Here is a 14,425-nt window from a genome sequence, read left to right as displayed (position 1 = left end):
TAAATAGAAAGAGATGTCTAGGGTTAGGGTTAACAAGAAATACTCAGAGAGAGAAAAAAATCAACAGAGAATATTCAGAGCGAAAAAGCTAGAAGGAGAGAAAGGAAAAATCATCGTTCTTATTTGGAGAGAAGACTCAAGTCACTAAGAAAAGAGCCACTCAAGAAAGAATCTCTTTTTTGGAAACTCTTTTAATTTGTTTAATAGAATCACATGAATAATTTGCCATATGTTTATTATACTTTCAATTTCTAGGGTTTTATTAGTTTTTTTAGGATTTTTGATCAATCAATTGATTCTTATTGTTTGTATTTTATTTCTTTCATATCTAATTAATTTTACTCTTTGTGCATGTGAAATTCGGCTCTGGGGATGCGAGATACACTGACGAATCAGCAAAAAACCCGCTTGGAACCCTAAAGCTGATTGGTTTGCAATATTTTGCCCCAAAGTTTTAGTTTTGGTCGAGTTTGATGTATTAATGTACTGTATTATATTTCTAGGTCTTTTTCCTTTGTAGTTTTAGTTATAGGCCGCGTTGTAATAATTAGGGTTATTTCCTGCCTATTATTTTGTTTATTTTACTTACTGTATGTTTAATTAGATATGTGTTATGTGATTGACTAATTAAAACGGGCCATATAGACTTAGGGTTAAAATTAGACCCAACATGAACACCATAGTCCAATAGGCTAATTAACATTAATTGGGCCTAAACTCTAAAATTGAAGTAGACTTAATGGGCTTTGGCATGTTTTAGCTTTATTAGAATTATGTTCACATAGAATAGGCCTTGTCATTATAAGTAGTCCATTAGGTCTAAAGATTGGAAATCAAAAGCATAATGTGTAATTGGGCTAGACCAAGTGGGCAGCATACATAATTAATTAGTAAATTAGGTTAACAACTCTAATATGAGTTGGATTTAAAATGGATTAGACCTAGGTGAATTATGTGTATTATTCAGCATGCATGTGTATAAACTGCTTGTTTTTATAGTGAATAATTTGTTAAATAAAAAAATTAGATACTAATATACACAAATAAGGAAGTTGGCTTCCGGATCCATCTCTAGATTTTGTGGCGTAAGCTTTCTTATGGAATATGAGAAACGATACTCATTAGTAAGAATGTCTCGGTGATTAACAGGATGGTGACTCTCATCTCTGCGCTAGTCTCAATGACTGGTTAGCATGTGCCCGATTAGGTTGAAAAGCCTTACAGTGATTACCAGAGAATTTATGAGATTAATGCCTAGAGTTATATGACAATACAAGTAGCTAATTTGACTAAGCAAGTGCAGTTATTGCTTAAAAAGGAGACTTTCAACAGGGAGGTGTGTTCTTATTGTGGTATGTATAAGCATATATGTCTAATACATGTATGAATGTTGACATGCTAATAGTTATATATGAAAGGGTCAATTACATGGGAATCTATGAGCAACCAAAGAATGACTCCTTATTAAACACTTACAATCCAGGGTGGAGAAATCACCCAAACTTTTATTGGAGAGACCAAGGAGATGCAAAGCCCATGGGACCACGTGGATTTCAACAATAGGGACAACACTTTCAGCATCAACAACCCCCTTAAGAAAAGAAGCTTTCATTGGAGGATATGATGATGCAATATATGGCTTCTCAAGATACTACATTGAGGAAACTTAATGCAAAGATTGATCAAGTTGTGCAAACCAATCAAGCAGCAATCCATAATATAGAGTTACAAGTGGGGCAATTAGCCAAGAGAATTGCTGAAAGAGGGCAAGAAAAACTACCTAGTGACATCGACGTGAATCCTAGAGAAACAGTTATGGTCATTACTTTAAGGAATGGAAGGAAATCACCTAAACCTAAGGTTGAGGAGAAGGTAAGAGTTGAAAAGAAAGCTGATGATGTAGAAAAGTCCAATGAAGAAGAAGAGCAAGAAAAGATAAGCAAAGAAAAGGAAAAGAACGAATATGATTCTTCTTTAGTAAACCTTTATGTTCCACCAATCCCATACCCACAAAGGCTTAGAAAGAAGAATATAGAAACAACTTTCAAAAATTTCTTGACATCTTCAAGAAAATTCATATTAATATTCCTTTTGTTGAAGCTCTTGGTCAAATGCCATCTTATGCCAAGTTCTTAAAGGAAATCATTTCCAATAAGAACAAGTTGGAGGAATATGCTACAGTCTCATTGATAGAGGAATGCAGTATCATCCTATAAAAGAAGCTGCCTCCTAAGCTGAAGGATCCATGAAGTTTTTCTACTCCTTATTCTATTGATGATATTAGTATTAAAGATTGCTTTTGTGATTTAAGTGCTAGTATTAATTTGACTCCTTTATCACTGGTTAAAACATTTGGTATAACTGAAATGGAACCAACCACTGTTTCACTGCAACTGGCTGATAGATCTGTTAAATATCCTATAGGGATAGTTGAGGATTTGTTAGTGAAAGTGGAGAAGTTTTATTTGCCTACTGATTTCCTTATTTTGGATGTGGAAAATGAAGTAGATGTGTCTATCATCTTGGGTATACTATTTTTAGCACATAGGAGGAGTTTTGATAGATGTGCCAATGAACAAGTTGATATTTAGAGTAGGGAGTGAAAAAGAGGAATTGGATATTATTAAAGCGTTAAAGAAACCCTCCATAAATGATGCCTATTTTACAATTAATGTGATTGATCTTATAGTTAAAACAGTTTTTAGAAATGAATCATATCAAGAACCATTAGAGGTATGTCTAGCCTTGAGCTTGAATGAAATAAATGATAATAAGGAAATTATTGTGTGTGCTTTAAGGTTAAATGAGGAGGGTATTAGAATTAAGAAGCATAATTTGAGATTAGAGAATCTTGGTCAAGGGAGACCAAAACTGGATCACTCAATCAAAACATCACCTAAACTGAATTTAAACAACTCTCATCTCATCTTACATCTGAATTTTTGGGTGCCAATGATACTTCTCCTGTAATTATTTCTACTTACTTAATTGTTATAGAAGAGGATAAACTGCTGAAAAGAAAAAAAAAAGAATGCTAGTTCTTGGGACTTTCAAAGAGTTGTTAGCAAGATGTGGAGGAAGGATTTGAAGGAGCCACCTTGAATAAAGGAAAAGCTAGGCCAAAGTGAAGCTATGGACTATAAACAAGCGCTTCTTGGGAGGCAACCCAAGCGTTATTTTAGTTAATTTAATTTTAGAATTATTTTCTTTTATTTTTTTATTTCTTTTACTTTTGCAGTATTTTCTTCTTTTTTATAGAAAAAAAATAAGGCAAGATGATAATCCACTCAATCAATGGATCCTAATTCAAGAAAAGTCTACACATGTGCAATTTGATGATGATTCTAAAGATAGAAAATGATTAGATAATGAATGTGGATGTGCTTAAATCAGGAAAGTTTCCTTCTCTTTTATTTGTGTATGATTGAATAATTTGGCAATAAGGACAATGTCAATATTAAGTGTGGGAGAGAAAAACAAAGCTAAAATTTTGCTAAATTTTAATTTTGTAATTTTTTTTTATTTTGTGTTGTTTGCTTTTATTTTTAAGTATCTTATCTATTACTCGGATTCTTTCTTGATTAATTTCTTGAAAATCTATGATGTATATATTGTAGCCAACTTTTGATCTGGAAGGTTGATATAGTTTTCCATCATTGTGTAGCATTTAAGTCTTATGACTATTGCACATAAGACCTTGACATGATTAACATAGATAGCTAAGAAAATTACAGGTTATCATTCTATCAATTGTTTTGAGAAATTAATTATTGTTTTGTACTTATGTCTCTATTTATTGCTTGTGATTGAATGAGATTTTAAGTTAAGTTTATACTCCGCTAGTGTTTAGTCACTTAGTAACCGGGGCTTTTCATCACAAATGTCAATCTTCGCGTCAAATGGTGATTAAGCATTATGAGTAAGCAAAGATTTCTTAATACGTTATATGTTAAGTAACCGAGTGCTTTCATCACAAGTGTTAGTATTCGTGTCAAAAGGCTATGAACAACTATAGAAAAGAAGTGTGTTCATTCAAAGTGAAATAAGAAATTATTCAAAAAGATGAATGAAGAAAAAGAGAAAGAAAAAAATAGTATAAAGTCAAAAATCTCTTAGGTGAATTGAAGAGCTTGAGTAAATGATGATATTGAGGACCAGAACAATTATAAAGAATGATTTCATAATTAGTTGAATCAATTGTTGTGTTAAATATGCTTTAAGATTTCACATACACACTTTGAGCTCAATTGAACTGCTAAACTTGATTTGGATAATTGTCTCCACTTTTCTTGTTCAATTATTGGTTGGCAATTATGAGATTATAATTCTTAGGAATTAATCGAGTAAAATTTCTAAGTTATGCTTAGAGTTATTTTAGTTTTGTAAGTAGTTATTACTTCAGGATAAGTAACAATTCAAGTGTGGAGGAATCTGATAACTCTATTTTATAAGCATATAATTATGATTTTATGGTGTGTGTATTAGGCAATATGCTTATAATTTATAGAGTTATAATATGATTTAGTTACTTAATTATTATATATGTATTCTTAGAGTATTTTGGCAATATCAAAAAAATCTGAAGCCTTTTTTAATATAAATCGACTCTTTGATTGATCTAAGAGAGTGTCAAATGCTGGAGGAATGACTTGAGTCATAAAAATTGAAGTTTTAAGTTGAACCGGCTCACCAACCAGTTCAAAGGAAGCAATTGGGCCAGAACTAGCAGAAGGACCTATTGAACCTTAAAGAAAACTTAACCTTCTATTGTGAACCAGTTCTACTACTGGTTCAGGTGCTTAAAAAAGGTCAGGATCAGATGGAGAACCGGTTCATGTCAAAAAAGGAGTTTATAAAGAAAACAACAAATTTCAGCATCCGTCGCATTAGCTTCGATGAGATTTTTCGTGATCGTAAAGGTTCAAAATTGAAAAGTGGTCTTCATAAAATTTATAGAGGTTTCTCCTAAGCTATAACTCTCGTGCAGAGTTCAACTTCATATCAGATTGCTAAGAATGAGAGAACTTGGATCGAAGTCAGATATTAAGCTGTCGATTTCTATTTAGGTCAATCTTAGTATTTGGGCCTTATCTAGAGCTACAGAGGTCTGATTGAAGTGATTCAAAAGCCTAAAATGATCTACTCTTCAAGGGCTACAATTTTTATGCAGAACTAAAGCTTGCAATTTAAAAAATGGGAAAAAACACATTTAAGAGTTATGTTTAGCTTTTTTTTGTATTGCTCTATAGATACATCATTATAACATAGGGTTAGGTAGCTATTATTAGTTAGAGGGAGAGACATTCAATTGGAGAGAGAAGAACACTTTTTAAAGAGAGAAAGTGGAGATTGCTGCAAGATTGAAGGGAGAATTCATAACTCCTTGGAGATTAAAGTAGTGTTTTCTCTAACTCTCCATTTTAGTTAGGTTTCTTTAGTTATTTATTATGTTTACTGTTTATCTAGTATGAGTAACTAATCTCTCTATTAGAGTGAATGATGTAGTTTAATGGATTTTTTTATTGGATTTCAAGGACAATTCTCTTTAGTTCTTGATTTAATCTTCTTGTGCTTATTGTGGATATTATGATTGATCACTATAGTATTTTTATTCTAGGGTTTGTATGATGAACTGAAAGGAGAAGTATAGATCTAAATTTAGGAGATTAAATATAGTGATTTTAGGTAAAGAAATATATCTAATAGACTATGATGCTTGAATCAGTGATATTTTAATTGAATACAATCTAATAGCTTGAAAGAATATTGCAATATGTTATGGACAATTGCATTTAAGAGTTGAGAATTTGATTTGACTTCCATGATAATTGTCATTAAATGAAATCTAGATTTCTAGTATTTTTAACTATTGAAGTTCCATCCTTTTTATTAATTTTTTTTATTATTTTAATTTTCAATCTTTACAATTTGATTCTTTTAGCTTACACAAGTTTTTAGCGAATATTAATTGAGTTGTCCCTGTGGGATCGACCTTGATTCATTATTTTATATTGCAATTATTCTGTACACTTGCAAGTGAAGATTTTAGTGATTAATTTTGTTATTGCATTAAGATTACATAAGTTTTCAACAAGAACTCAAGGTTACATTGAGGTAAATTGAATTAATTAGGTTGAAGAATTTCACCAACAATTTTAATTGAAAAAAGTCACTCGTAGGAATTGCCCAATTTGATTTGTATGATTTCTTATGACCTCCGTTCTATAAGACTCGTTCTCCTCTTTTTCCTATACAGTTTCCATAATTCCAGTTTGTCTTATTTCCAACTGCTCTGACATTGTTGGGGGAGGAGACAACCCTTTTGTCACCTGAGGTGATACTTTCATCCGGCATTCCTTGTTGTAGGTAGGATATGGTTCTTTCCTTTATGGTCGTTCTTTATTCTCTCATAGATTTTGGATTTTCTTAAAAAAAATTAGAAGTATCACGTAATTTTACAGTTGAAACTTGGGTGATAAAATATTTTGCATCGTTGTAACATTCCTTGGACATAAAATGACCTAATGTACATGAAACCAATGTTTTATCAAGCTATCTCAAATATGTTTATAAAAGAAATGCATTTTTATGTGTTAAAGGATAAGTAAATTGCAACTGTTGCCATGTTACCATCATTCTAAGACACGTGGGCACCAGTAACACTTCTAATTGTCATTCTAAGGCACATGGGCACCATATAGGTGCGATTTAATGATATAATCAACAAAGGTAATAAAATGGCAAATGAGTTAAACCTCATGGTACTAATATGACACAATAAAATTTTATCCTCAAGTGCTCAACTAGATGACACTTTCTCTGAGCTGTTTCGCTTTTAATAATCATTGATTTAAGGATTTTACTTTGTATACCAGGAAGCTTAGAATTTATGTAAAGTACTAAGTCTTGAATTTAGTGTTTTCTGTTGGTTATGTTAAATTCCTGCCCATGTTTGTGTCGTGTAGGTTAATACGGGATCCTGGTGAATTCAGAGTGACTTTTCCAAGGAATACCATGTAGGATTCAGCCACGATAATTGCTCGAGTTGTTTTTGCGCATTTACAAATTTTATGAATCTTATCACTTGTTTTTGCACATTTAGGCTTATGGTCGCTAAGCTGCGTAGACGTTGGTTGAACTCAATGATCATGTTGTGTCAAAAACATCCCATTTGATGTTTGGTATGAGGAGAATATACGTGTCAATTGATGCCTAATTTGTTCTATGGAAACATAACAGAGTCTACATTTCCAATGTGATTGATCTATTTTTGTAACCAGCACTCGTTTCCATTTATTCATGACGGGGTACCTTTTCTCTGCTTATCATCTACATACTAATGGCATCTTAATTCACATTATAGAACTTATTGTTTTAAATTTTCCAAGCTTCTGATTAGGATACTTACAATGGTTACCATATAGATTCTTCATTTTTTCCCAAATGGCTTTCAATAATCCAAGTAGCATGTGCAGTCAGGAAATTTGGGGTTCCATAGCGTCTGTAAGCATAGACATGACCATATGGTCTGTTTCCTTTGTTTCTTCCTTTGTTGGTACTTCTAGGTTGACTAGTCTAGGTCTGTTTTTGGTTCTTGTGATGAATCATAATTTCTTTTTGCCGCTTAGACCGATGTATACAGACCTTGACCATTCAAAGTGATTTTGGTTGCCTTTTAGCACAATGTTGGTTAATTTGGTGATGTCATTTTGAGACATGGTTGATTTTTGTTACAGGGAAGGTATGTGATGGTTACAGGCTTGAAACCTGCTCTGATACCATGTAGAATTTTAGTGATCAATGATGAATTATTTTATGAATTCTAAGGTTACAAGAAAAGAAGAGTTATCTATATATTTACATATGCAACGGTTCCCTATTAATCTATTCTAACGACTGCCTATGTTCTATACAATGTATAATTCTTATTTGGGAAATATTGAAGTGGCCTTTCTTCCTTAGGGAAAAAAGGTTGCTCTTTTTCCCTTTCTTGGGGCCTGTGATAACCTGAGGCCTCTACTTCCTGCTGCTTCTCTATTTTTACTTTCTTTGATTTATATTTGTCTTTCAACAGGCAGCCTTGTGAACATTATGGTAAACAAATTACTTGGTCTAACGAGATGTATAAATACAAGAAAAGTAATTAATACACATGTTGAACCTACTGTAAACATTTATGTGATACAGTCATCTACTGTTGTGAGTTCTAAATCTTAAATGCTCTAGAATTCTTGTCTCTAGGCTGTTTGAAAGTCATCCAAAATCCATTAAGGGAGATATACCAGTCTGCTTTCCACAGGTTTGTCATTTGTGTGACAACGAATCAACTCGAATAATTTTATTTTTATATTCTAATGATTATGAGTTCATGGCTTCTATTTCAGTTTGGAAATATTGGTCCACTAGAACAAGATAGGTTCACAAGGAATAGATTGTGGTCATTGGATAGTGATCCTTCTGCCCACAGAAGAGGATTTGAAGACCTGGCCATGTAGGTATGCTTGCGAATATTTTATACAAACTACTTAAATACTAAAATACCATTTGGATACTAAATTAACGCTATATTTGTTTCACCACATTCATATTGTTCAAGCTTGTACCAGGTGTCATTAATTAGTGATGAGTTATGTAGAAATTGATAATCAATGATGATTTCTATATATTATTGAATTCTGAGATTTACAGTTTGAAGCAATGTTGTATATATACAATTACATAAGCAACGGTCCCTAATAATCTATCCTAACGTCTGGCTATGATCTATGCAACGTATAATTCCCATTTGGGAAAGATTGAAGTGGCATTTCTTCCTTAGGGAAGAAGGGTTGCTCTTTTTCCCTTTTCAGGGCTTGTGATGATATGTCTGTACAGCTTTCTGCTCTATAGACCTGAGGCCTTTTCTTCCTGTTGTCTTTTTATTTTTCTGCTTCTGTTTTCCTGATATGCTTCACGAGGTGTTTGTCTTTCAAAACTCCCCCTTAAGTTGGGTTCGTATAGATTGATAGAACCCATCTTGCTAAGGATGCTTTGGTGATTTACTTTGTTAAGAGCTTTTGTAAATATATCAGCAAGTTGTTCATGACTTCTGATGAATGGTGTTTCGATTTCTCCGGATTGCACTTTTTCTCTAATGAAGTGGCAATCAACTTCAATGTGTTTAGTTCGTTCATGAAAGACTGGGTTTGATGCAATATGTCTGGTAGCTTGATTATCACAGTACATCTGCATGGATCCTTTACATTCTACTTTCATGTCGATGAGTACTTGTTTGATTCAAATGAGTTCACTAGTTGTAGATGCCATGGCTCAATACTCAGCTTCTAAAGTCGATCTCGCAACTACACTTTGTTTATTGCTTTTCCATGTTACCAAGTTTCCTCCTACAAAAGTGCAAAATCCTGTAGTTGATTTCCTGCCATAGCTTCCTGCCCAGTCTACATTAGAGAAACCAACTATAGTATTAGTATTATTTTGCTTCATCCAAATACCTTGACCTGGAGTGCCCTTGAGATACCTAAGTATCCTATCAATGGCGTCCAAGTGGCTGGTGCGGGGAGCATGCATAAATTGGCTTACCATACTTACTGCATATGTAATATCAGGTCTGGTAATAGTTAGATAGATCAACTTACCTACCAGGCGTTGATATTACCCTATGTCAGTTAACAGTTCACCATTTTCCAAATTGAGTTTAACATTAGTTTTCATTGGTGTATTGGCTGGTTTAATTCCCAGCTTCCCGGTTTCTTTTAGCAGGTCAAGAACATACTTCCTTTGAGACAGAAATTGTCCTTTGTTAGACTTGGCTATTTCTATTCTAAGAAAGTATGATAATTGGCCTAAATCTTTAATGTCAAATTCCCTTTTCAGACTTTGTTTAACTTTCTCAATTTCTTTATTATCGTTACCAGTTATAATGATGTCATCAATATATACAAGAATAATAATAGTGTATGTGTGAGTGTGTTTTACAAATAAAAGAATCTGAAGTGCATTTATTGAAACCAATGTTTAAGAGAAAATAGCTTAGCTTGGTATACCATGCTCTTGGAGATTGCTTAAGCCCATAGATTGCCTTTTTAGTTTGCATACCAGGAAAGGATCTGGTGTGGATTTGTGGCCTAGTGGTAGAGTCATATAAACTTCCTCTTCTAGGGTCCCTTGAAGAAACACATTTTTAACATCCATTTGAACCATATTCCATCCTTAGTTAGTAGCTACAGATAGTAAAATACGAACAATGTTCATTTTTGCTACTGGTGCAAAGGTTTCTTGATAGTCAACACCATAAGTTTGGGTGAATCTTTTTGCTACCAACCTATCCTTGTATCTTTCAATCATTCCATCACTGCTATATTTTATTTTGTACACCCAATTACATCCTACGGGTTTTTTATTTGGTGGTAAAGGAATAATATTCCAAGTATCATTTTTTTCTAGGGCGTGAAGTCTTCCTTCATGGCTTTGCACAACTCTAGATCAATGTTAGCTTCATAAAAGGATGTAGGTTCAATGTGTGCCATGATATTTCCTAGGTAGGCTCAATATTGACTTGATATTGATTCATAAGTGATGAGACGTTGGATAGGGTATGATACCTTATAGGACATATAGTCTCTTAACCTGGCAGAGGGTCTGGTCGGTCGAGTGGATCTTCTCAAGGCAATTTCTTCTTGAGGTGGCTCGGTTTCTTCATTGTTTGCCATATTATCTCCCCCTGAAGAAATTGCCCTTGAGTCTATATGTTGCTCCCCCTCGGGATGATTACCCTGTCATGGACTACTGCTGTTAGAAAATATCAAGATTATGCAGAAATAATAAAGTGTGTGGCCCAGAAGTGCCGATCTGAGGATTTTATTCATGTTCCTTATAGTAAGGTTCGTGTTCTACAAAGGAGACATCCCTAGAGATATAAGTTGTGTGAGTAGTGGGATCATAACATTTATACCCCTTTTTTTGGGAAGACTACCCTAAAAATAGGGTTTTAATAGAACTTTTATCAAACTTATGGTTTCGTGTGATGTGAATATAACAAGTGCAGCCAAAGACTCGTATTTTCCCTAATTCGATTTTCGACCTTTAAGAATTTCTAATGGACTTAGATTATTTAAAGTGATACTGGGTAACCTATTAATGAGGTACGTGGCAGTCAAGATGGCATCCGACCAATAAGTAGTCGAGACATTATTTTGAAAAAGAAGGGTTTTAGTGACATTGGGAAGATGCTTGTTTTTTCTTTCTGAGACTCCATTTTGTTCAGGGGTATTAATGTAAGTAGTTTGATGCAGAATGCCTTCCTGTTTGAAAAAGTCTAAAAAGTTTATGTCTATGTACTCAGTGCCATTGTCAGATCGAAAGATCTCGATTTTTGCGGCATACTGATTTTTGACAAAGTTAAAGAATTCTTGAAAGCAAGAGAAAACCTCATTTTTCCTTTTAATAAATAAACCCAAGTAGTACGTGAGTAGTCGTCAATAAACGTGACAAAATATCTGAAGTGATTGTAAGATTCAACGGGGGCAGGTCCCCAAACATCAGAGTGAATTAATTCAAATATTTTCTCAGAAACACTAGTAGATAAAGGAAATGGTAAGCGAGTATGTTTAGAAAATTTACAAATATCAAAATGACTGGAATTTAAATTGTAATAAAATAGTTGATTCAAAATTTTATTAGAGGGATGCCCAAGCCGCCGATGCATGAGCATGCCTTGATTGACTAGGCTCGTTGATACAAGACATTGATTGGTGGAATCCTGAAGGTAGTACAACCTATTTTTTTAATTATCCTGTACCAATCGTCTTCCTTGAAATTCGGTCCTGAAATATCATTGAAGACGGTGAGAATATGACATTACAATTTAAATCACAGGTTATTTTACCAACGGATAATAAATTTGACTTAAAGTTGGGTAATAGCAAGACATTTTTTATATTTTAATTAAGTAATTGAGCAGTGCCACTACCGTGAATTTGGACTTTGTTTCCATTAGCGACTGTCACATATCAGGAATCTGCAATGAGATCGAAATTTTACAATTTCATTGGATCCCATGTCATGTGATTAATGGCTCCAGAATCAATAATCCAATTATTTTGGCATATATTTGTAATTGTTAGTGTTGAATTAAAAGAATTTGATACCAAACTTGACCCACTGGATTGTTGTTGCTGAACCAAGGCTTGAATTTGGGACAATAAGTGGGTTAATTGCATTGTGACTGCCGAGTCGGAGCTAGTCGAGTTCGGGTCAGTCGGGTCGGGTTGTCCGTCCGGGTCTGGTCGGGTCAAGTTGTTTCATAACCCTCAGACCCAACATATACCACCGACCCAGACATTATTTTCTCACCCTCTAAATTAGGGTTTTCTTGTTTCGTGCTTGCCCTACTGAATCTCTTTTCCTTCTTCCCTCTTTCTCCTTTCTTCGCCCCTCTAGAGCTCTCCCACCCACGAAACGGTCTCAGCTCCGGGTGTATATGCCAGCAACCATCGCGATAATGATCCTATTTTTTACAATGGTCGCATCGCTCGATGTTGCCTAGTCCTCCCCTCGGTTGGACTGATTCATGGTGTTGAGATGTCAAGTGGAACACGCTCGATTTTCTGTAACATCGAGGTTGAGGGGAGGATTCATCGTGCTTTTCCTTGTTTCTTCACGCTGAATGTTGGCTATTACAGCATCAATTTTAGGAAGCTCCGTTGACAGTAGGATCTATGACCTCAAGCCTTTGTAGCTTGAGTCCAGTCCTCCTAGGTAAGTGTACACCAAGTCCCATTCTGCCATCTTCTGTATTTCTTCTAGATTGGTTGTTGGTGAAAGGTAATTCTGTAATTCTTCCCATCTAGTCAGTATTTCTGTCGCATATTCCGAGCTTATTTTTGTACCCTGTGTGATTTGCAACAGTTCTTGCTTGAGTCTGAATATGTGTGTAAAGTTTTATTGATGGCCGTATAATCCTTTCATTTTTTTCCTAAATAGCTTTTGATGATTCCATTAGTATGCAGAGTCAGAAAATTTGGGGCTCCATCATGTTGGTGATCATCGACATGACCATGTGGTTTGTTGTTTATCACTCTTCTATTTTCTCTAATTCTTCTTCTGTCGGGGCTTCTGGCCTTTCTAGTTTTGGTTTTTGTTTAGTTCGTGTGATGAACCCTAACTTTCTTCTGCCGCTGAGGCTAATATACACTGATTTTGACCATTCAAAATAGTTTAGGTTACCTTTCAGTATTATATTGGTTAATTTGTTGTCGCTTTGAGACATGACCGAATTTTTGAAAAACGGGGGAAGGGGTATATGATGGTTACAAGTTTGAATCCTGCTCTGATACCATGTAGAAATTGATAATCAATAATGATTTTTGTACATTATTGAATTCTAAGATTTACAGTTTAAAGCAATGTTGTATATATACAATTACACGAGCAACGGTCCCTAATAATCTATCCTAACGTTTGCCTATGATTTATGCAACATATAATTCCCGTTTGGGAAAGATTGAAGTGGTCTTTCTTTCTTAGGGAAGAAAGGTTTCTCTTTTTTCCTTTTTAGGGCCTGTAATGATATTTCTATACAGCTTTTTGCTATACAGACCTGAGGCCTTTTCTTCCTGCTGTCTTTCCGTTTTTCTGCTTTTGTTTTTCTGATATGTCTTTCAACAAGTTATTTGTAAGAGAGAAAACAGAAATTGATTCATTAACTGATTGTATGAGATATTTGGCAACAACAAAAAATCAAATAATATAGAAGTTCCAACAAGACAAAGGAAATTATGAATAGATATTATTCAAGATCCACGAATTGTTCGAAGTAAAATAGGAAATCAAGAAGGCGCTACAAACTATAGAAAAATAAAAATAAAAAAGTAGTATGTGTAAAAAAATCAAGACACTCTAAAATTAGATGTCGTTTGAGAAATAGTAAAAAAAAATATATCAGTAAGTATTCATAAAATTTGCTTTGATCATTCTATATATATATTTTTTTTTATTATACTAGTGGATAAATTCTATTTTATTCTGATTAACAAATTGCACCATTAATGCATAAATTCTAGGATAATAAAATTAGAAGAAATAAATGATGCAAATGGTAAGCAATTTTCAGACACGAGAAGGTCATTCGCGCTGGGGATTAGGAATATTTTGTAAGCATTTTTTTACTGCTCCTCTTGAATTTATTTTCAAACTCAGAACCTTGGACATTGATCTTCCTTAAATTTATGGACGTAAGTATGTATGCAAAATGATTTATAGCTTAAATCAGTTGATGTTATATTATTATAATAATTGGGATGATCGATACCGTTAAGGCATAGAACTTGGTTGACTTATTTTGCATTTTTACTTACTGTAATATTCCTCCCTCCTTCCCTTGTTCTATGTTATGCTATTTTTTTGCTGTAAGTGTGCCCTCTAACAA

This window comes from Ricinus communis, chromosome 2 (assembly GCF_019578655.1).
Source record: "Ricinus communis isolate WT05 ecotype wild-type chromosome 2, ASM1957865v1, whole genome shotgun sequence".
NCBI lineage: Eukaryota > Viridiplantae > Streptophyta > Magnoliopsida > Malpighiales > Euphorbiaceae > Ricinus > Ricinus communis.
The sequence above is the reverse complement of the archived record's forward strand: the minus strand, read 5'-3'. Positions refer to the sequence as shown.